Source organism: Lutjanus erythropterus, chromosome 11 (assembly GCF_056507025.1).
Source record: "Lutjanus erythropterus isolate fLutEry1 chromosome 11, fLutEry1.hap2, whole genome shotgun sequence".
NCBI lineage: Eukaryota > Metazoa > Chordata > Actinopteri > Lutjaniformes > Lutjanidae > Lutjanus > Lutjanus erythropterus.
This window is the reverse complement of record NC_139327.1, coordinates 21,102,825-21,124,668: the sequence shown is the minus strand read 5'-3', so window position 1 is coordinate 21,124,668 and position 21,844 is coordinate 21,102,825.

The window sequence follows — 21,844 nt, the reverse complement described above, 5'->3', positions numbered from 1 at the left end:
TCCTGGACAAGACATGAAATTAGTTAATTATCACTTATGATGGTGACTGCCAGCAGAGAAATTGGAAATATTTTAAGTTTGAAGCTGATCTTTAGTATTTTGCAGTAGTGGTTGGCTCAGGAAAGTAAAGTTAGGACTTTCACTAAACATTCAAATCATGTATAAATGTATAATATATACTGTATCCTGAATCTACAGAAGATGACTTGAGTGCAGGCTGTGGCGACATACAGACAGCTATAGCGAAGTGCATTCCTGTGATAAAGCCTTCCCTTTATCTCCTTGAGACTGACAGTGGAGCACTCCTGCCATCTCCCTGCCTTTTTTTTTTCCACAGGACCCTGAACAACACAAAAGTCACCAGATCCCCAGAGAGCATTTCTCACAACTTTGCAAACACGCTCTGTTTTGATGTGTCTGTTTTTTGATGACGCAGTACGTTTCAGTGATCAAGGGCAGTTCAGAAGAGGACAGTAAAGGTGAACGGATAAGCGCACACACACACACACACACACACACACACCCACACGCACACCCACTTTGAGTTGTTTGCCAGAACACCTGTGCGTTTGAAAAAGAGAGCAACACAAAGCATCTCTCTTTTTTATTCTGCAGCCATGAGGTGACACGCCATTGTTTTCCCCTGTATTCCTCCCCTGTGCATTTTGATTCCTGCCAGAGAAAGGATGGGCCCATTGAAGTACTATATGAGAGAGGCCATTAGACACTGGGCTGGTCATCACTCTACTGTGAAAGGCATCCTACTGATGTGCTGTCCTTCGTTCCAGTCGACTTTTGAAAAATACGTATGCATTTTGGTGTACGCGTGATTCAAATCTGGCTCCACAAATGAGGGATCATGTTTTTTTAGAAAATGATAGTCGAGACATGCACTTTTTAAAATGTTTGCCTTTTTTAATCTTTTAATTAATGTTAAGATGGGCCTAGTTGTGACAGATGGCTGATAGAATTGGTGAACTCTGAGCCAAGATATCTAAGCCTATTATTTAACTGAACTAGATATTGTCTTTTATACCAATATTACAGCAGCCTCATTAGATGAGATCAATGTGACAAATACCACAAAGCATAACTTCACAATTACTATGTTTAGATATAATTTCAAATTTACCCTTAATGATTTTCTGAGTCATAGAAAAATATCTGTCCTAAGCTGTACAGAAGCAATTCTTATTATTCTATCAACCTAACTTTGCATCTCATCTCAACTTAGGAAATCCTAACTAGAACACTAAACTTAATTCTTCAGTTGGCACTTTCCCTGTCATGCATTATCTGTGTTTAAAATGTACAAGGCTGCCCAAATACTTGACAATAGGTGTCTCACTTAACATGCTGCTGTTAAGTGCATCTCATCTAATGAGGCTGCTGTAATATTAGCTAGCTTGGCGTTCAGTTTTTAGTTTCAGTGAGTTGAAGAGAGGGCTGAACAATTAATCAACATTGCAATAAGTACAATATATATATAGGCAGAGGAGCTGTAATTTTTTTTAGAAAGGTAAAATGTGTCAAAACCAAAAACATGTATTTAAGACACATTGAGGTGCGACAGAGAGGCGCTGGCCTCCAGACTTAAGGGAACACACTTGTTTTTAAAGATACAATAAGCATTGATTGAACTCTAATCTGGGCAGGATGGAAAAGCTTCTTGAAGCATCATTTTATATCAAGTTGGTTGCTGATTGTTTAACTTGCTCCCGAGAACTGGCAGCTTTCTAGCCTTTACAAATGCATCTGTAACCTCAGTGAACAAATCAGGAATTGCAGTGCATTTAACTGAAAAACTGAAATTAAAGATATTCTGACATTTTGCGAAGTCATCACTGTACATGTATGACCCCAGTGAATAAAAAACATCCTGTCTTTTTTTTTTTTTACAGTTGACCTTTGACTATTTGGATTTAAAATGACCTCATCATTTTATCTCATTAGATATTCAAGTTCATAATTAATTCATTAATATTAATTCAGAGGCCTGGATTGGACTCTTTGTTCATGTTTGGTACCCCTGTTTTTTTTAGATGATTGTGATATCTAGACATCAAAACCAGCTAGGCCTAATATTTGCCCTTCGTGTACAAGTGTGTGCGACTGACTCAGAGAGAGAGAGAGAGAGCAAAGTAAAAGGGCAGTGCCCCAAAGTGCAAGATCATCAAAAGCCTGATATTCTGTATACATTACCTGATTTTCTGAGCATCCCTTTACAACGTATCAGCTTGTATGAACAGCTTGTAACATAAAAATAAAGAAGCATAGAGTACACACGACCTGGATTCCACAGGATAAAAAAAAAATAATCTGATACGTTCCAAAATCAAATCAGTTGATCCTGCAGCAAAGGGATTCACGCACCAATTTCCATCCCTTCTAAAGTATTGCGCGGATTGTGTTTCCCCCCTGAAGTCAACTAAGATAATAATCAGCCAGCTGGGTAACATTTCCCAGAAACCTAAGTCAAAAAGTTTAGTCTGCCAGCTCATGTGGAAAGGACTTATTATATAAATACAGACTTTTTATGTTACAGATTTGATCAACTCTGACCTTAATGTGCACACACTTAGTCAGCATAGTGAGGAACTGTGGTTAAAATCAGGATTATCTGGTGCAGGATCATCAGCTGAGAACCATCCAGCCAATATTACGATTTACAATTATAAACAATTTATTAGGTAATAGCAACTACATTGGTTAGTTAAGTCAGCTGTTTGGTATAACATAAAAATGAGAAGGTGCAGCTGTGTTTATCCAGGATGTGTTTTTTTTTGTTGACAGTATTGATTGAAAGGAAACCCCTTTCTCTAGTGTGTGTGTGTGTGTGTGTGTGTGTGTGTGTGCGCGCGCGCATGTATGTATGAGAGTAAATCCATCAGTGTAAACATATTGACCTGTCAATGGGGTGTCTGGTTCATTGTGTTACCCTGCCAATGGTGCTCAGTTCCAAATTAATCACACATGATGAGATGATTAATCTGGTTTATGTCCCTCTATCTGTCCACTGTACCCACCCATCTGTCCTCCTCTCTGTCTCTCTGCTCCGCAGTGAAGGCTTTCTGCTGCCCAGACAATGATATCAGACTGGGCTGTACTCCTGCTGTATACACAAGAGTGTTCATTTTGACAGCAAATTTTGATTTTGTTTTGGTATTCTTTTGACTAAAATGTTATTTAGTTTTGGCCAAATTTTAGTCTTTTGAATAGTTTTACTTTTGGTCAACTAAATCTGAAGTGGATCTACTAACTAAGATTTCTGTCTTGTTTTAGTTGATGCAAGTGTCAATAGATTTCGTCTTAGTATCATAAATTAGCCTACTTTTTATTTTGTTATCATCTAGTTTTTGTCAGTGCAAAAATGTTAATGAAAACTGTTATTCAAGGTAATTAAGACTGATATGCAACACGTCCTCATCCCAGTTCATTGACTACTGATGTTGCATTATCACACTCCTTGGATACCCTTTACTGGCTGCATCAGACGCTGCTACAAAGTCTTTTTACGCATGGTTAATGTTGTGAAACGGTTGCAGAACTACTTGATTAGGCTTAAGCATATCACGTGACATCAGTAAAGCAAGTCACATGTTGGAAGTCACATGGGACACGTAACCATATGTACCTTAAAACTTTTACTAATGTTTTGCTTTCACATGGGACACGAACTTCGGTCTCGTGGGTGAAAGTCTGTGTTTGCTTGAGCCATCCATCCACCCCGTCTCCTCCAGTCATAGACTCTCTCCCTCTTTTTGCTGCCTTAACAGCCTGGCGCATCCCATACAGCCACAGATGGGCTTACATTGAAGTCACGGTGTGTTGCATATAGCTTCTAATAGGTAGAGCTCGTGTGTCTGTGTGAGTTGCCAGTATTTGACGACCTGGGAATGAGAACAGGCTGATACACTAATATGTTGTTCCCTTAAGCTGGTATATCTCTTACAGTGCAGCACATTGCCATTACAGTTAGCTCTGTTATTATCTTGACATTGGGACATTGGTGTCCAGCCAGCTTTACATTTGGTATTTGGCCTCCATAGACTTGTTGTTTGTAAAATTAAACAAGGGCTATACTTACACTGAGATTTACAATATGAATGCAATGAATGACAGCATTATATATCATCATACAGTCTATAGTTAGGTATCAGGTAAAAATTATGTTAAAATATCAGAAATAGTGCAAGAAGGCAGGGACTATTTCTGCATGTGATTTAGCAACACCAGTCATGCTAATTAGGTCAGTACAGTTTGGTGCTGTCTGGTGCTTGTACTGTCTCTCTCCAAGGTGCTGAAACATTCATACCCAGTCTCTCTGTCTGTCTGAGCCTCCCTGAGATTATTAACAGTATTAGTATTTGGTGTGTCTCTCTGTTTGTCTCTCTCTGAGGCGCCAAAACAATCAAACCCAGTCTGTTCTGTGTCTCACTCCAAGGTGCTGAAACAGTCTTGCCAGGCTACTCCTCCTCTACTGTTCTGGTGCCACATATAATGCATTAAAAAGACTCATCCGAACCATAGCAAACACCCAAAACATACCCACACCATAAAAATCACACAGAACACCATGTTAGCCTACTGCTAATAAACTAGTCATGCCCAAGCTTGGGGTTGTTAGAGTTATGTTATGTTATGTTTACCATGAATTTAAGCAAGTTAACGTGAATCACCCAATCAACTTCTGACTTCAGTATAATGGATTCACAGTCTGATATGACCTGTTCTTCAATATGAAAGGTAGTTCTGACTGAGCTATCGGATTGGTCAGATGGACATTTAGGAATGTGCTCTGTTTGAATCAACCTTTGTTAATGAACATAATTTATTGGGCTATTAGATTGCTGCAGACTGCCCCTTTAATAAAAGTGCGGCTTCCCTTGTGTGTGGCAAGCTGGAGCGCATGTAATTATGACCACGGTGAAAATGTCGTTTTGAAAGGCTAAACTCCAACAAATAGGGATTGAAGCTAATATTTTGTTTGATAGAAACATGTCTGTTCAGCATCCTCCATCAAATGAGTCTGTGACACAGGCGGCACTAGCTACTAGCTTAAAAATGTGAAACTTATGGATGTAGTGGCTCAATCTGCCATTGGAAAAATTTAGATTTTCTCAGTAGATTTATTAGTGACAACAACACTGAGCTAGCAAAGCGGTTTTGTGTCTGTATGCGTGGTCGTTACTAAGGATCAACCTGCTCGCTGGAGTAGTAAACTAGGTTTCATCACACAGGAGTTTTTCTGATGTGGCTGATTGTTTTCCGGGTTTTAGTTAGACCCCATATCTTTCCAAGGAAACAGTGATAATGTATAATGTTGTATAATTGCAATATTACTTGAGGCTGAGCTTAAGAGCCTCGGTCCTGACGGTGCCTAACAACATTAAAGCACACCCTCTCATGTAATATTGCTGAATTAAAGGTTTCTTTTACGAGAAATAACATTACGCTACATTTATTACAGAATGAGTGGAACACTTTTGCATCGGACATTGTTGCTTTCATTATAATAGAATGAAAAAGAAAAAAAACACTACTTTGACCAAACCATCTGCCATATTGAATGGGAATATGCTGGTTTGCCCCCTTGTCACACCTATGGCATCAGCACTGCCTTTAGGCCAGCCTCCGCATCACCAGCTGGAGGCTACCCCTCCTTGAAGTTTACCCTTTAATCCCAGAACATCTCTGGGTGGTGCAGCAGGGCAGCGGTCAGGGACTGATCCTGCTCCGCCTGCCGCTGCACGATCCCCCGTCTTGCAGCTCATGTTCTCTCATCTTTGTTTTTGAATGTAGTTCACACACATTTCATATCAACGTGTTTCTTTTAGAAACAAACCACTAAACACTAACCCCAATATTTTACATTCTTCAGGCCAAACACACTGACACCAAACTGAAAACCTAATATTCCAGTTACTGAAAGAAGTCAACTTTTAATCTTAATTGGACCTCATTTGTCACACTATCTGCACCCTCAAGGAAATAAAAAAAAGAGAAAGCCAAATGTAACTTGAGTCTTAAGAATCAAGTCAATTAATCAAGTTGAGTCTAAAAATCTTAAATCTCAAAATTCATGAAAGAGATATATATCATGGTGAGGTTATTTCAACTGTGGGATCTCAGATGTTCTTCTGGAAATTACCAATAACCCTGATAAAGGTTAAATAACACTCTTACTGTGTTTGAGTTCTTAATTTAGTTCCTAAAGAAAATATTTAATACTATTTTTTTCCCACAGCATGGATATAATTTCATAAAGTAAAGGTGAAACTAAAATTATAAAATTATAAGAATATATATTCAAACAGATTATGAAAATCCTGACAACCATGACTAGAAACTCGGCACTGCTTTTAAAAGGAAATGTTTTAACAGAGAAATCTGTAATGTATTTACTGTAATTTATCATAACCGTGATATCAGTGATTAAGGAGACATGTTAAGTGTGTTTCAGAATTTCTGGGTTGGAACAACTGTTTTAGTTTGCCCCTTTCATGTTAATTAGAGTTCAAATTAATGCAGAATGAGTAACTATCTGTTTATGAGTCATGAAATCATTAATAATCTCTTAGAGTGAGTAGATAAATTGAGCAACATGGTAATAAAGTGTGTTATTTTCAGGTTGAGGGGTAGGTTATAGTGCAGCATAATGTTTCAACACAACATCTATTGTCTTTTGCACAGTGACCCAACAGCACCTTGGAAAGCTAGGGGGCTGAAAATTTGTCTCTTTCCATCTTAATAACAAACATTTAGCACTTACGATTCCACTACTGTGAATTTATTCCTAAGGCTTTGTTATTATTATTTGCACACAACATAAACCACTCATCTGAGTGTGTGTGTGGTATCAAATTGGCACAGTGGTTCAGATTCAAATTAACAGTGTAATGAACCATGAGAATGTTGCATACACCCAACAATTTATATAGCATTTAGTAAATTATAAGGCTGTCTTCACAACACCCTCAGTCCTCCTCACAATCAGTTTCTTTTAAGTCCAGAACTGTGTGCAGGACAATATTGGACCATTCTTCAAGGACAGCCAGTTATTTAAGGGATGAAGTACAAGTCAAGATGATATATTAGAACAACTTACACTTTTTTTTTCTCACATTTTAAGGGTTCAGGTTTTGGAGTTCTTACACAAGCCTGTGCATCTTTGTGATTCTCCTTTGGACACAATGATGTGTGAACGGCAAATTTGTTACCGTACAAAAGCTAGCATTGCAAAGCATTGCCTAGAGACAAGATGGTTACGGAGCTGACAGAAATTGAGGATCATTTTGCATGAATCATATATAAGCACCATGTTACTTGGAGTTATTTCCTATAAAAACTTAAAATTGATTCCAGCCCGATGTGAAAATCTTGCTTGCATGGTGATATAGTCACAACAGGAAAATGTTTCTCATCCTGATTCTAGTTCCAGGCTTTTTAAGTGTTGAGTGACTCTCATCAAGCCACAAAGTCACTTGATGCTGAAGTAGCTGAGTGGAACTTTGTATTATTGTAGTTGCTGCAACACAAAGTGGGTGAGCAGCCTAGGGGGACAGTGTTTTGCAGAAAAAGAAGACAAATAGCTGCCAATTGACACCCAATTATCCAAACCAATCCCATCTGTTACTTGACAGACTTTCCAAAGAATTTCCAATTCTGACAGCTGTAGTAATCAATGATTACATAATATATATCTCTTACCTCCGTGCACATTATTCTAACCTATCAGTTCCTTGCACCATCCCCCCATGGGCTTTGATTCCCTGGGGTGTTGCCAGCAGGGAGAAGTTATAACCACTCCTTGCTCTGTCTTTATGCTAATCTTTATGTTTTATTCCTGTAGGTCACAGCCTAAAGCCTAAATATCATCTCTGTACATTAAATCCCAATCCACATACATATAATATTCTTGTCAAATCATCATATGAAGTCTATCAAAACTACAATTTCCGTTTGAACAAAGCTTAACAAGCCGTTCGTGATTAATATACAACTGTATTTTACAACATTGTCAAGATGACTGACTGTGGAACCAAAGACAAAGCAATTAAATGTGTCTGGTATCAGGGGACTGGAACACACTCCTCTAACCTTTTATTATATCGCTTCTGTCAAAGTACATACATTAACATGAATGCCTCTGATGTAATTAACTTTTCTATTAGCACACTGGCCTCAGAGGCAGCCAATGCCACATTTTAAAAAGGAGTTGTTCATTCAGAGTGCGCTGTTTCAGATGACTCATTAATGATCCGGCCCTAATTAAAATGCAGAAAGGCTTTATTGGCGTGCTGATCTTTCCGAAATTCTAATGCCTTTACCCTTGTGCAGCAGCCGTCCCATCTTTAGAGAGAAAAAGGCGTTATAGTTGGTAAATAACAAGTAATATGTCAAAATCAGATCATATTAACATCATCACAAGGCTGAATTGAGTCTTTGTCATCAACATCGCGCTGCTTTTTCTTCTGTTTCCTCTGGCTTTGTTCAAATTCAGCACACATCTACTAATGTTTGCCTAATTAATATCATAAATTAATGTCAATTATTAAATAAATGATGAGACCATGTGAACACTGTGAGACGGAACATTCTGAAATTATTATCAATGTTTTAGATATACTATTAATTTTAATTACGCATTTCTTTATTATGTATGTAACTCAAAAAATCAGTCCCAACACCCTACATCAGTAACGTGGTTGAAAAACTGTCCTCTTCTTTTTAATGTAATTTACTTACTTTTTCATAATTTGAAGCCTGTGCCTTTGTAAAATCTCATGAAATTGTTCTAAGGATGTTAATGATTAATTCATCCGTTAATCACTGGTGAGAATTTAACCAGTGAAAAATGTATCACTGTATGTGTTGTCTACCTTTTCTGAGGAGCTCAACGGTTTTCTCACAGAACGTTTTGGTCTGCATTGTTAGTCAAGAAATGGCAGTAACTGAACCTTCTTTAATCCCGCCCCATTTTAATGTTAGCTAACTAGCTAGTGAGGGTTTTGCTAACATGAGCTAACTTAAGTTTTGACTGTATATATGTCACTTTTACAGTTGTCCTGGCAACATCTTTTAACATGATCAAAATATTGTTTTGTTTTCAATGTAGATGAGCCTAGGACAAAGCATCTAAGCATATCTAAGTATTGGAAGGACGAAGAGAGAAAGTTGACTGAGGTTCTGCAGCTGAACCGGGGCAGGAATAAGAAGGGTCACTGGAGCTCATTTTTACATTGTTTTGTTTAGTGCCATTTGTTGAATAAGGACAGATCTACATGAGCCTTATTGTTTTAGGATTGGTCAGTTTGAATTGTCTGTTTTTTATTTTGTTAATTAGTTATGATTAATCGATTATTGATAACATTAACTTTAAGGAAAATGCACAATATTTGCAAAAGTACATTGTTAATTTAGTACTCTCTCTAACTACTCTTGTAACAGTAATTGTAAATGACACCATGTGAAAATATACCTGAATGAATTAAGTTTTTTTTTTTACTTTGAAAAGGCATTGACAAGAAGCGATATTCTCAAGTGGTACAATTAGCCAATAAATTCAGTTTCTGCATGACCAAGATGAAACTGACGGACCTTACTGATGTCACACATTAGTGCTTGCTCTTGGTGGGAATTGTTAGGTCTGAAAATAATATTTAAAATAAAATGCAATGCAGGTTTAAAAGGACAGTTCACCCCCAAATCAAAAATACAGATTTTTCCTGTTACCTGTAGTTCTGTTTATCCATCCAAATAGATTTGGTGTGAGTTACTAGGAACTAGATGGCACCCCCCCCCCCACCCCCCCCACCACCACCACCATAGCCCGTTTACTCAAGATTGTTCAAAGACCTTGTTGTGAGGAATTTCATGTAGGAGGTATTTTCTTTCTGTGGTCGAATCGACCAGAACTATTTTCTCTCTTCAATAGAGGAAAGGCCATGCTAGAGGAAAAATATGTATTTTTGATTTCGAACTGTTCCTTTAAACTTAACAGAGAAAAGAATTGCACTTGACTTCAGTGATACACACAGTGTGTTTTGGTGAGTAAAATCAAACCTAAACAGAATCTTGTTTAGAAGAAAACTTGTACCTGTTGAGTTTAGTCTGATAGAATCCTTAATGATCTCCAACATAATATCTCTATTATTTATCACAATGTTGGGAATTTTTATAATTATATAAATGATAATCTGAACAAACTGAGTCTATAAGAACTGGCTGCAGCAGTGGGTGACATAACTAAAATCCTACAGACCTGATCTGTCCTGTCAGGTTGTAAGAAAAGCATGAGGTCAATCAGAAGGTAAAATTAACTGAGACTTTAGTTCTTTTGGTGTTATCTAGACAAAACAGTTGTGTACAGTGGAAATAAATCAACCATTTATCATCACAGCAGAAGAGCTTCACTGCAGTAGTCCTCCACCTCCTTTCATGTGCTTGCACCCCATCAGTGGCAGTGGACAACTCTGATCCTGTTAATTTCACAGCCGTAGAAACCATCTTAACACGAGGTTTTAGCATCAGCATGATGAGGATTAAATATCCAAGACTTTGCAAACGCGGACCCAGTGTGGATAAAACGTACCCACGGAAATGCAGGTAGCCACAGAGAGAGATAAAATGAAGGCCATGCTGAGGTACTATTTACCCAGTTCAAAAATAAAAGGTTGGATGCTTTGTATTTTGAGATTTAGATTCTCTCCTACAGATAAAACAGAACACCATTAAGAACATGCTGACCTTTATCAACAGATGCATTTGAAGAATGTGAAAAACATCAGTAAAACTGAAGTGTGTAGGAGGAGGTTGCATCAACTCACAAAGAGGAAGGAAAAAAAGCAACCTAGTTCTGTACTGTAGATCACAAACCACCACTAAAAGACTATGAAAGGTGTCCAAGGAACATATGGTTATTTACATTTTGAGCATAAGGAAAACAGTCTCATATGAATGTAAGTCTCATATACGCTCAAAGTCAAGTCCGTGCATCAGAAAGAGTAATATATATATATATATATATTTTTTTCTTTTGTGGATGCTGAATTGGCTAATTATCCTTTTCCCATTGCCAGTAGACAAGTTAGCCTTTCTGTTTTTATTTTCCAATGCGCACTGGAAAGCCAAGACTCAACTCATGTCTGTGCAGGAGAGCAGAGAGAGAGAGCTGTCCAAAGAATTCCAGCTCTCAGTACCTAGTGCAGCTTCTAATTGATTCTCTGTGGTTTGAAGTTTAGTCTCTCTCCTATGCCGCTGTTCGTACTTTCATGTATCTGCTTTACTTTTACATGTTCGTTTTTATCTGGATAGGAAAACCCAACATTTCCTGCTTTTATATAACAAAATCTCAATGACGCACATTTTAGTTGACAACCGTTCAGAGGCTCAACTAATGACAAGTGTATCATAAATACACAACTTCAAGTGGGTGCAAACTCTGCTGTGTGTGTCAGACTGAGTCTAGCCAGGTAGCATGTGTATGGATGAAGAAGGAGCAAAAGAGCAGCAGTAGTCACTGACAACAAGCCTTCGCTGCCTCCACCAAAAAGGGGCAAAAACTAATGTGTCCAACCGAGTATCATGTTTCCATCACTGCTGATCAGAGCTGGAGCCGATAAATAGTCAATGATAGTAGTTGTCATTGAGGACAAAAACCAGATGTTAGTAGTTGTTAGTGGGATTTTTGTCCAGTGTAAAAGGGGTTTATGTAAATAACCCTGAGGATGGAGAAATCAAAGATGTAAAGGCACACATACCCGTACAAAAGTGCAAGCACACGCACACTCTGCTCCTCCTGACATTCACACATCTGAGCAACAGACTTGCTGACTGGTTTGAGTCAGTGCAAAACTTTTAAAGGAAGTTGATCTTTCCATTTATTATCTTTAACTGTGGTTGGATGCCTGTTTGCGGAGCTGGTCATCAGACATTACGTCAGCATTTTTTTGTTCCCCCGCACAAAATAAAAATCTCCACACAACCATTAGATATCACAGGCTGCATTCTTACATTTTAGTCCAGGGTCGGCTTTAATTGCATCACAGAATGTCAAATGAAAAATCAATATTTTATTATTTCTGCCACAAATCCTAAAGGGCATGGATTATTAAATAAATGGGAAGATATCTTGGAAACGTAACCTGATTCCGTACTGCTGCGTACAGTATGAGACCATGAATGAAAAAACAAGAGATGGTGCAGAAATTCAGAATTAGACTAAATGTTAGTAGCCAGATGGTAAATGGAAACACACTGGTATGGTTTTATTGATTTTGTTGAAGCTGGAAGAGGATTATGTTTTCATCCTTGTTTGTCAGATTTTTACCATATGGAATGGTATGGAATATGGAATATTTGGACCACATTAAGGAAATAAAGAGGGGAGGAAGTTTTTTTTTTTTTTTAATTTTACTGGATTATGAGAATAAAGTCAAAATAATGATAATAAAGTTGTAAATATAGTTGAAATACCATTTCACTTCATTCCTCATTTCATTTTTTTCCTTTGTATTTTTCCCCATGTAGGAGTGTAAGACAATATTGACATAACTGAGTATCATGATATAATATTTTGTGATACTGTATCGATTCTCAAAAAACATTTATCGTGATATCATGACACGTGCAAAGATTGGCGGCAGTGGTTCATTTTTGTTGTGTATAAACGTCCGACCACTAAATAGCAGTGATGTTTTCTACCTTACTGTTCTGATTGCATAAAAACTTAAGGTTTTAAACTCATTTTTATTTAACACATGTGATGGTGTATTGTTTATACTCTTACAGTTTTCCTAAAATAAGATTTAAAAAAAGAGAACTTATCACCTTGTTCATAGTATCACAACATGTAGAATGATAACTGAATGAATAATGTTGTGATGTTTTATTCTGTCCATCTACTTTGGGCTTGCCTTTAATTTACAAAACAGTATTGTATTAAATTGCTCTTTTTGATCACAAACAGCGTAAACAACCTTAAAAAGCGCACTTTAACAGGCAGTTTTGTATATGTCTTTCTAGCCTTTTTCATAAAACACTGTAAAGGCATCTTTTAGAGTTTGACAGAAACCAAACTGATCAGATGAGTCTCTGGTAAAGCCAACTAAAGCTAAGATACAAGTCAGAAGATGGTCGTACTGTTGATCAAAGATTACTGTCAGAAGTTCGGAGTAAACAAACTTCCATGTCATGCTTCTACTGGTCTGCCCTGTGCTGTGCAACACCAACAAACTGAACGTGTGTGTGTGTGTGTGTGAGGGTCTGTATGTGTGTTTTTGTCTTCATATTGACATTTTCTTTGCTACACACATGGACTCAATCACAAGCTTTCATCTCACTGATGCCCATTCAATGGCACCATGACTTCACAACTACATTTATTTGTATTTTGTTCCTCCCCTCTAAATAAAATCCATATCTCTCACTATTGGTACCATCATGTCTTCCACAGTCCAGGCTTGTCGCCATCTATCTTCCTTTGTCAATTTCATCTTCATTACTTGTCTTCCTCCACTTCTTCCTCTCCTCTTTATGGTGTTGGTAATCCTGCCATTGTTGTTGCGATCATGTTTGTATTCCCAACATAATTGGATCAAGTGCCGCTGTCTAGACGGGATTGGCACATCAATTGTTAGCCATCAGTCTCCTTTACAGATGACTTTACTGTGCCAGATGACTTTCTGTCTGTGAAAAGAAAGAGAAGAAAAGAGACGGGGCTTTGGAGAAAGGGATGAATTATCCAAATTTTAAAGCCACGGAGCAGATTTGAAAACGAGGTACACATATTCATGTTGGTGCTTGTGTCCCTGTGGTGGTGTATTTGTGTTTTTATCATGTGTTCCAATGAACACATGATAAAAACACAATGCACTTTCTCATTATTAAAGGAGAAATCTGTAATATATTTACTTTAATAAGTCTTAAAACGAACATGATATGTCATCAGAAATTAAGGAAACATTCTAAGTTGGAATATTGCTTCTCTGAAATTAACGCTGCAGCCGCCATGTTCCCCTTTGAAATTTATATTCCAGTCAGTAAATTGTGTCGTGTACTTAAGTATGCTAGGTTTTCTGTCTACATTGAAAAGAAAACCAGATTGTGAAGATGGTTAAAACACGCGTCACATCTGAAGTTAGCTTATATTAGCAAAACTCCAGTTAACTAGCCAGCTGATCCACATAGATCATGAGTGAACTAGTAAGATAAGTGCTAACATCAGCTAGCCAGTTAGTTAGTGTTTTACCAACATTAGCAACTTTAAAATGTGTTTAAGTCCTTGTAAAGCAAAAAGGGAGTTTTCCTTCTGAACACATTGTACATGTTGAAACATAATTGCTACAAACATGTATAAAGACTGACAACTATGCTGTACTGAATTCTAGAGTTAGACTGGAAGACTGTTGTTTAAACCCTGAAAACATGGCCGCAGCCATGGTCCCCCCAACACTATATAAGCCCTACAAATGGACATGTGAATGACACCACCCTCCCCCGTCTCTAACGTACCTTCAGTGACTCTCTCAGTCCAGATCAGCACAGCAATTCACTTCAGCTCACTTCAGCTCCAGCAGCCCGACACAGAAGAAAATATGTCCAGACACGTCCAATAAAGCTCTTAGACAGAGTGTCCGTGTTTGAGGTCGTTTCCAGGTCATAGTGGTGTTCGACACTGAGACAGCAGAGCACACATTTCCCCACAGTTTCAGAGCAGAGAAAACTGTTCCTTTTTTCCCATGATTTTGAGATCTAATTTTATAAACTTGGCTTTTTTTTATCATCCAAATTTGGCTGTGTGGATGATAACATGTTCCTGTGCTCAGAAACTCTTTACTTTACAGTCCCTTTAAGATATATGTTGCATTTACAGGCAAAGGAACTGTTATTGGAGCACAAATTATCAATAAATTATCAATAACCTTTTAGTAGGAGTAGAACAGTTAATTGAGCAATATGTTAATGGAGTCTTGCAGGCAGTGAAGCCAGCAATCGTTGAACTTCAACTCCAGACTGTGTATTTTCAGAGCAGTGGGCTTTTGTTTTCTGGGTAATGGGTTTAGCTTTACATCGACAGACAACTGACTTGTTGCTTGAATGCTGAAATTTCTATTATAACTGTTTTTTTTACGCATTCTAACTGCTGGCAACTGAAGAGATTAAGAAATTGATGTAGTTATATTCTGCGCTCTTTAAAGACAGAGAATATACTTGAATGTCAAATTTTCAAAAAGTCAGGTTGCGGTGAGGAAGGCAATTTATTAACCGTATGCAGATGAACCCCAGCTAACGGAAACAACACCACAGGACCTAAAATCACAGTGATTCATTGGGAGAAATGTCAGGGTCTAAAAGACACTGCAGAGGCTCAAAACCTGAGCTGAATGCAGATGAGCAACTTACTGGATTGTCATGATAATCTAGAGTTTTTCAAAGTGATTTTTCCCCAGTATGATTGTTGTTTACTTGACAGAAAACACTGTGATCACAGAGCAAAAATGGATAACGAGACAGAGCTTCATGCTGTAAGCCTGAGGCCACTCTGAGCCACTGGGTGGTGCAGTGCTGATAACAACCCATTAGCTGCTAAATGAGTGACCCGATGCAAAAAAAAATGATCAGAAAACAGATCCGACACCGAAATGATGAAAAAAAAGCATTTTTTCGCACAAGCACAGACATGACTGGTCATTCTCACATGCAGTTTTCATTCTCTAGCTTTCATCCTCCATCACTTTATCTCATTTAAGTTGTTGTTTGTGGTGATGAGAAAAAACTTTTGGCACAGATGTGTCACTTTCTTGCAGATGCAAAAGCATCAGATTAATATGTCGTCGTGACAAATGGGAAAAACTGAGTACTGCTGAGAAAGTTGAATCAAGGATTCTACATCAGCTGATGTTGATAAGGAAGCAAATGACTGAAGAAGTGAAGTAGTTTCAATGAAAAGAGTATATGATACCACAAACAAAGCGATTGCACACAGAATTTTAAGACTAAATAAACAGAAGTTGTAATTTTAGGAGTAGTGTTTACAAGACGCAAGAGCAACACTTCTTAAAACTATATGCTTTATCGCCACCATGGCTGCAAGAGGTTTTACATACATGTCATGCTACTTTCACCTTTTCTTCTGAGTGTCATCAGTCACAATTACCATAGCCACAGCTATTAAATTCTCTTTTTATTGATTTGGTGTCTATGGCTAGCCTAGGGAGACTCAAGACAAGCCACTGGTAAACTGTTGAGGAAAAGGTGCTGACCCGTAGGTGACGCACATTTTAGTCGATGAAATGTTAAAACTTCATTTTTTAAATCGTGTATGGGCTAAAGATTTTTACAACTCGAAAATCCATATAACTTTCTGTCAAAGCCACAGGGAGAGGACAAAAGAGCCATATGCAACTTCGGCCGATCTCATAGCCACAAGATGTCCTGATCGGGTAAACATAACGTTGAAGTTAACTGGGTAAGTTCAGTGGTGGAATGTAACTAAGTATATTTACTCCAGTACAATTATGACATACTTGTACTTTGAGTAGTGTTAGTGTGGTCTTTTTGGTGCCGTCGTTTCTCTGCTGAGGACATTCTGCTTAGACACTGCTGAGTGTGACCCGCACCAAAATAAGACTGTAATTGATCGTCCACAGTATATTTATAAAATGAGCACAGCACTGTATCTTTTTCACTAAAAGTCCCCGGTGTAAACCTTTTTTTTTTCACAGTAAAAGATCTGTGATGGCAGCAAAAATCCATCTAAATCACTGCCCTTTTTAAAAATCTTATTGTTTTAGTGTAAGGTGTGTGCAACGCTTTCCATTGGTTGTTCCTCTGCACTACTATATCTTTTATGATGATTCATAATACTATATGCGTATTGTGGAATAAATCAAGTCAATTTAATCTCGCCTCGTGCAGGTTTTCCTCATTCAACTAAGGCCACATCCCTTTTTTCATAATTAAGACAGTACATGGCGAGGTTAGATCCTCACGTAACACAAAGTCACTCATTCTTTTCATAGTTCACAGAAAAATACAACTGATTTTAGAATACTGCTCATTTAAAAGCAGCCTCTCTTTCCAATCTTCACCTGTTTGTGATGCTACACTCACATTTATCTAGCTATCAAGACTGTTAACTGCTACTGAGGAGAGACATACTGCAGTCCATGCAGCCATAGGCTCCATTCTATCTGCACTTTTTCCTATTAGTGCAACGCAAACTACTTCTCATTTACGCCATTTTAAAATCAATATTCCACAGTTCTTTGCATGTCATTTTCCGACCTGTTGTCGCCGTGGCCCTGCTTTACTTCGGAGATCATTAAATTTTCACCTGATCTATTTGAACCCGAAAATAAGAATTCAGTTAAGGAATAGGTTAGACTTGAGGATTTATTGAATGGCATTTGAAATGTCACCTCACGGCACAAGAAAGGCCCCTCGTCTGTCGTAATTAGATGAATATTTAACAAGCACATTATCTGTTTCTGGCAGCCAAAAACCGCCTAAAAAGATGGGCTTATTGTGTTTATCATGGACACAATGAGCCATTACAGGCATTGTTTCTCGCTCACTCTAAAGGTGACACTCCTTCTCTCACTGTCATTTACTCACTATTGATGACACAATGTGGCCATTTTACTTCCCATGGTAATGCGATACAAACAACAACAGCAGCTATACATTTTAAATGCCATCTCCCTCCATGGTGCTGCCTTTCTTTGCACTTTGCATGTCCCTTCTTCTCTTGCTGTCATATAAGAATATATTGACGCTCCCTTCACACTTCTTAGACTTCTCACAGGAAGTGTCTTCATGTCTTATACTCTGTTAATATTAAATACTAGCAGGTTTAATGTCTGGATAGTTTTGGTTACTTCCTTTGTGCATGTTTTTTAAACTATGGTACCACTTCGGTTACACCTGCGTGTGAGAGACAGAAAGGTATTGCACATTTTAAATTTGCCAACTAGAAGCATACAGATTTCTTTGGCTTGTTCCCATAGGGGAACCCTTTTAATTCCTGGTAGAATCTTTTATAAAGGTTCCACTTGCAACCCTTTCAGAGAGTTCTGCTTAGAACCCAGCATGAAGGGTTACACCTAACCATCTTTTAGAGGTTTTACTCAGAACCTGCTATAAGTGGTTCTACAGAGAACACTTCTATGGTGTAATGGTTCTGGTCAAATCCTTCCCCTGGGGTTCTATTCAGACTGTTTCCACCTTCAAAGCGTGCCTTCCATTATATAATATAAAGAACCCTTGACTGAAAGAAAAAAAAAAGACCCTTGACAAACCCTTTCTTCAAAAAAGGGTTCTTCAGAAGCAAATGGTTCAGGAAGAACCCTTTAAGAGCTCTTATTTCTCTGAGTGTTGTTTAGGAGGCACAGTATTACTGCAGTCTGATAGGTCCACAACAGGCGTTTAATAAATCTCATGTTCGTGAAAGTGATTGTTTATGAGTGTCGGAGGAGCGTTGGTTCAAATCAACACCTCTCAAAGCAAAAAAAAAAAAACAAAGCTGATCATAGTAGGAACAAAAACAAACCACACAGTGTGTGGGGAGGGACACAACATGTTTATGATAATGATTTATATACTTAGCTGTTTTACTTTTATTTTACAAACCAGTGGAAGACATTAAGTGAAGAAATATTTCTAATATGCAACAATTATATAATTAATGTGGATACAAGATTTTTTATATGTAAAATAATTAGTTATTGATTAACTGTTGCATTTCATAATGGCCAATTAAGAGTAATGGGTAAACATTTTTTAGACTAATCTTGCCATATGCTCATTGTTTAAAGGTACAAATACTGTAAAAACCATCAGAAGTTTTCACCCAAAGATACATTTTTTACCATAAACTATAATCTATTGAGATTAGTAAAGCTACTGCAGCCAAAATCACTAAAGTAATTGTAAGTAATACTTCCATGTATTCTCCTTCAGTGTATCAGCAGCAAACTATGACCAGCTTCTGAGAACTGACAGAACTGTCCTTCTCATGCAGTCTGTGACATGAACAGGCTCGTGGAAGGATATCGGTACGAGAAACTACATTTGTCAAGTTTGATCTCAGGTTGGCAGGATGTTTCTTCCTTTTGGGAGCACAATTTAATCCACAGTTAAAGTCATGTTCTGTATCGTCATACATTATACAATATCTAATGGCTAAGTGAAATCTTTGGCACACGATTACATAATGACCAAAATGGGCCGGGATCCTCTGGGGAACATAAAATGCTTCAGTTAATTACAAGTGACACATTTGGTCTAATGGTTGCAAACCATGAAAGGTCAAGAGGTCACCACGGTCTAATTGCCTAGTTTTTGCCGTCTTTGAACATTACGACTGTGGATTATGCCATCATAGACTGTGACACAGTGGCCCTGAGAGCACAACACTCTGCAGCTTAAAGGTGAAATATGTATTATATTCACTGTACTAAATCATACATTGACCATGATATGTTGTCAGAGATTAGGGAAACATGGTAAATACTGGCTTTTCTGACAACAGGGCCACAGCCAATATGTTCTGTTTTGAAATTTACATTCTAATACGGAACATCCATTGCATGGAACTGAAATTGATAGAGAATTATGTTAAATGTTCGCCAAAATAATTGTCTGTTTATGAGTCTTAAGAAATTATTAATAATCTTAAAAAAAATTGTAGATGTTAAATGGTTAAATTAGCAATGTTAATGCAGTCTGGCAGACAGTCACTGAAGTCCAACTCCAGAGTGTTTATTTTCAGAGCAGTGGGCTTTTGTTTGTTTGATAATGGGCTTAATTTAACATTGACAAACAATTGCCAGTTACAAAAATCTAATTACAGTGTTGGACTTGTCGTTGCTTGATATTGTCAAAGTATAACGTTGCACTTGTGTAGGGTCGGTGTCCCTGCAACTCGCCTGAGCTGTAGTCTGAGGAGGAGGGGCCGGGGGACACAGCTCTGTCCTGTATTTTGAATTTGGACTGCAGTACCCAGATTTGAACACTTGCTGCCAGTGTAACATATTTAACCTTGAAGGAAACACATGCAAATTGACAAAATACATGCAAATTAACAAAAGATCTTCATCAACATGACAACACAGGCATGTATTTAGGGATTTGATCAAATACAGAGGACACTAAAAAGTGATGAACAGGCCATGGCGCGGCTGGAACACTTAAAAAAACAACTCTCGCAATTTTGAAACAACACTTAACGGAGAGCCACCTTCAATAACTAAATGAGTCACAAACCATAGCAACAACAAATGAGTGTCAGCCGTCACTTGTAGTAAGGATGGGAGGAAAAAAAAGATTGTCTTATCTGGCTTGATTCATTTTTATGCTTTCTGAATCTTTTTTTTTTTCAATTTATATGTAAATCACACTATTAGTTTGATGCTAACACATAATGGAAATTTCCTTTGACTCGCTAACAGAAATTAGCATTGCAGTTGCGGTAATATTATCTTAAAAAACAGATCCATTTTACTTCACATGCTGAACATAAAACTACATGTGTTTACAGAATTTTAGGTATACACTTCCTCTGCACTGGTGAAACAAACTCAATTTATCACTCTGGCTTCAACATTCAGCACTGACCAGCAATCATAAAGGGTCAAAACTCTGAGGAGATATTTGCATCCCAGGAGAGGGCAGCACATATATTAATATTTTCTGTTTTATTTGTTGTTCGAAAAATATATACTTTTTATTCACTCTAATGTAAATTTAATTCACCACTTTTGAAGCTCAGGGTTTTGAAAAGACAGTTTCAGTTCAGTTTCATACGCTGATGAGGAATGTCAATTTAAACGTTTGCATTGTGCTGTGTGCACTTTTCAAGGACAATCTATTCATTTTGGCCTAACATCTTATTTTATTTTTTATGGCACCAGCTTGGTTAGCAGGAACAGTTGTATTTCACCTCAAAAACTATTTAATTTACTACTTTGATATGGAGTATGGCAATGAAACTGCTGAAATAAAACTCAGACTGACTGACTGACATGTGATTTGACTGTTGCTTTCTGAGATATGAATCATGATATACAGCCTCTCAAAGTGTATGATTTAACTTTTTTCTTTTTTTTCAACATGGTCTGGTGTTAAAAAGCAGACAAAAGTCACAATAAATCATAATACCAAATCAAAATACTTGCAGAATACAATAGGTATCGAGTTGGCACACAAGTATCATGATTGTATCAAATCAGAAAGAAAGGAAGTGTATGGTCCCAGCCTTTTTTCTGTTCCCTGGAAACAATTCAGATAGCATTTCTGCATTTGGTTTTGTTTTCTTAATTTGCACTACATACATGTGGTAAAATTGGTGTCGATGTTTTCTTTATTGGCTTTTGTTTTGTCTATCCAACACCTGTCTAGTGTAGTTTGAGTTGATTATGGTTACTCATTTGATCCAGGAATCATCACTGTCATTATCATCAGTGTGTTTCCCTTTTCTGTTTCTTTTTTCTGTTCCGACAGACAAACTTTTCTCATACATACATCAGACTGGAAATACATCATCCAGCCAGTGTCGGCAAGGCCACGTCCCCTTCTGGGGTAAAACTCACAATTTCATATAAAGGGAGACGGAGAAAAATATTAAAAAGCTGCTGTGTAGCAGGTGGTAAAACAAATAAACACACAATCCATCATGATCTCCGTTTCCCCATCCTTCCTGGAAAGGAAAGGATCCCAAAAAGAGAGCAGTATGAATGTCTGAGCCTCCAGAGAATAGTAATTGTTACTACTGATGGAGAGCTAACATTAGCTTGAGTGGGAGGCTCCTGGAGTTCAGTCATATTGTGACAGTACAGCGGCA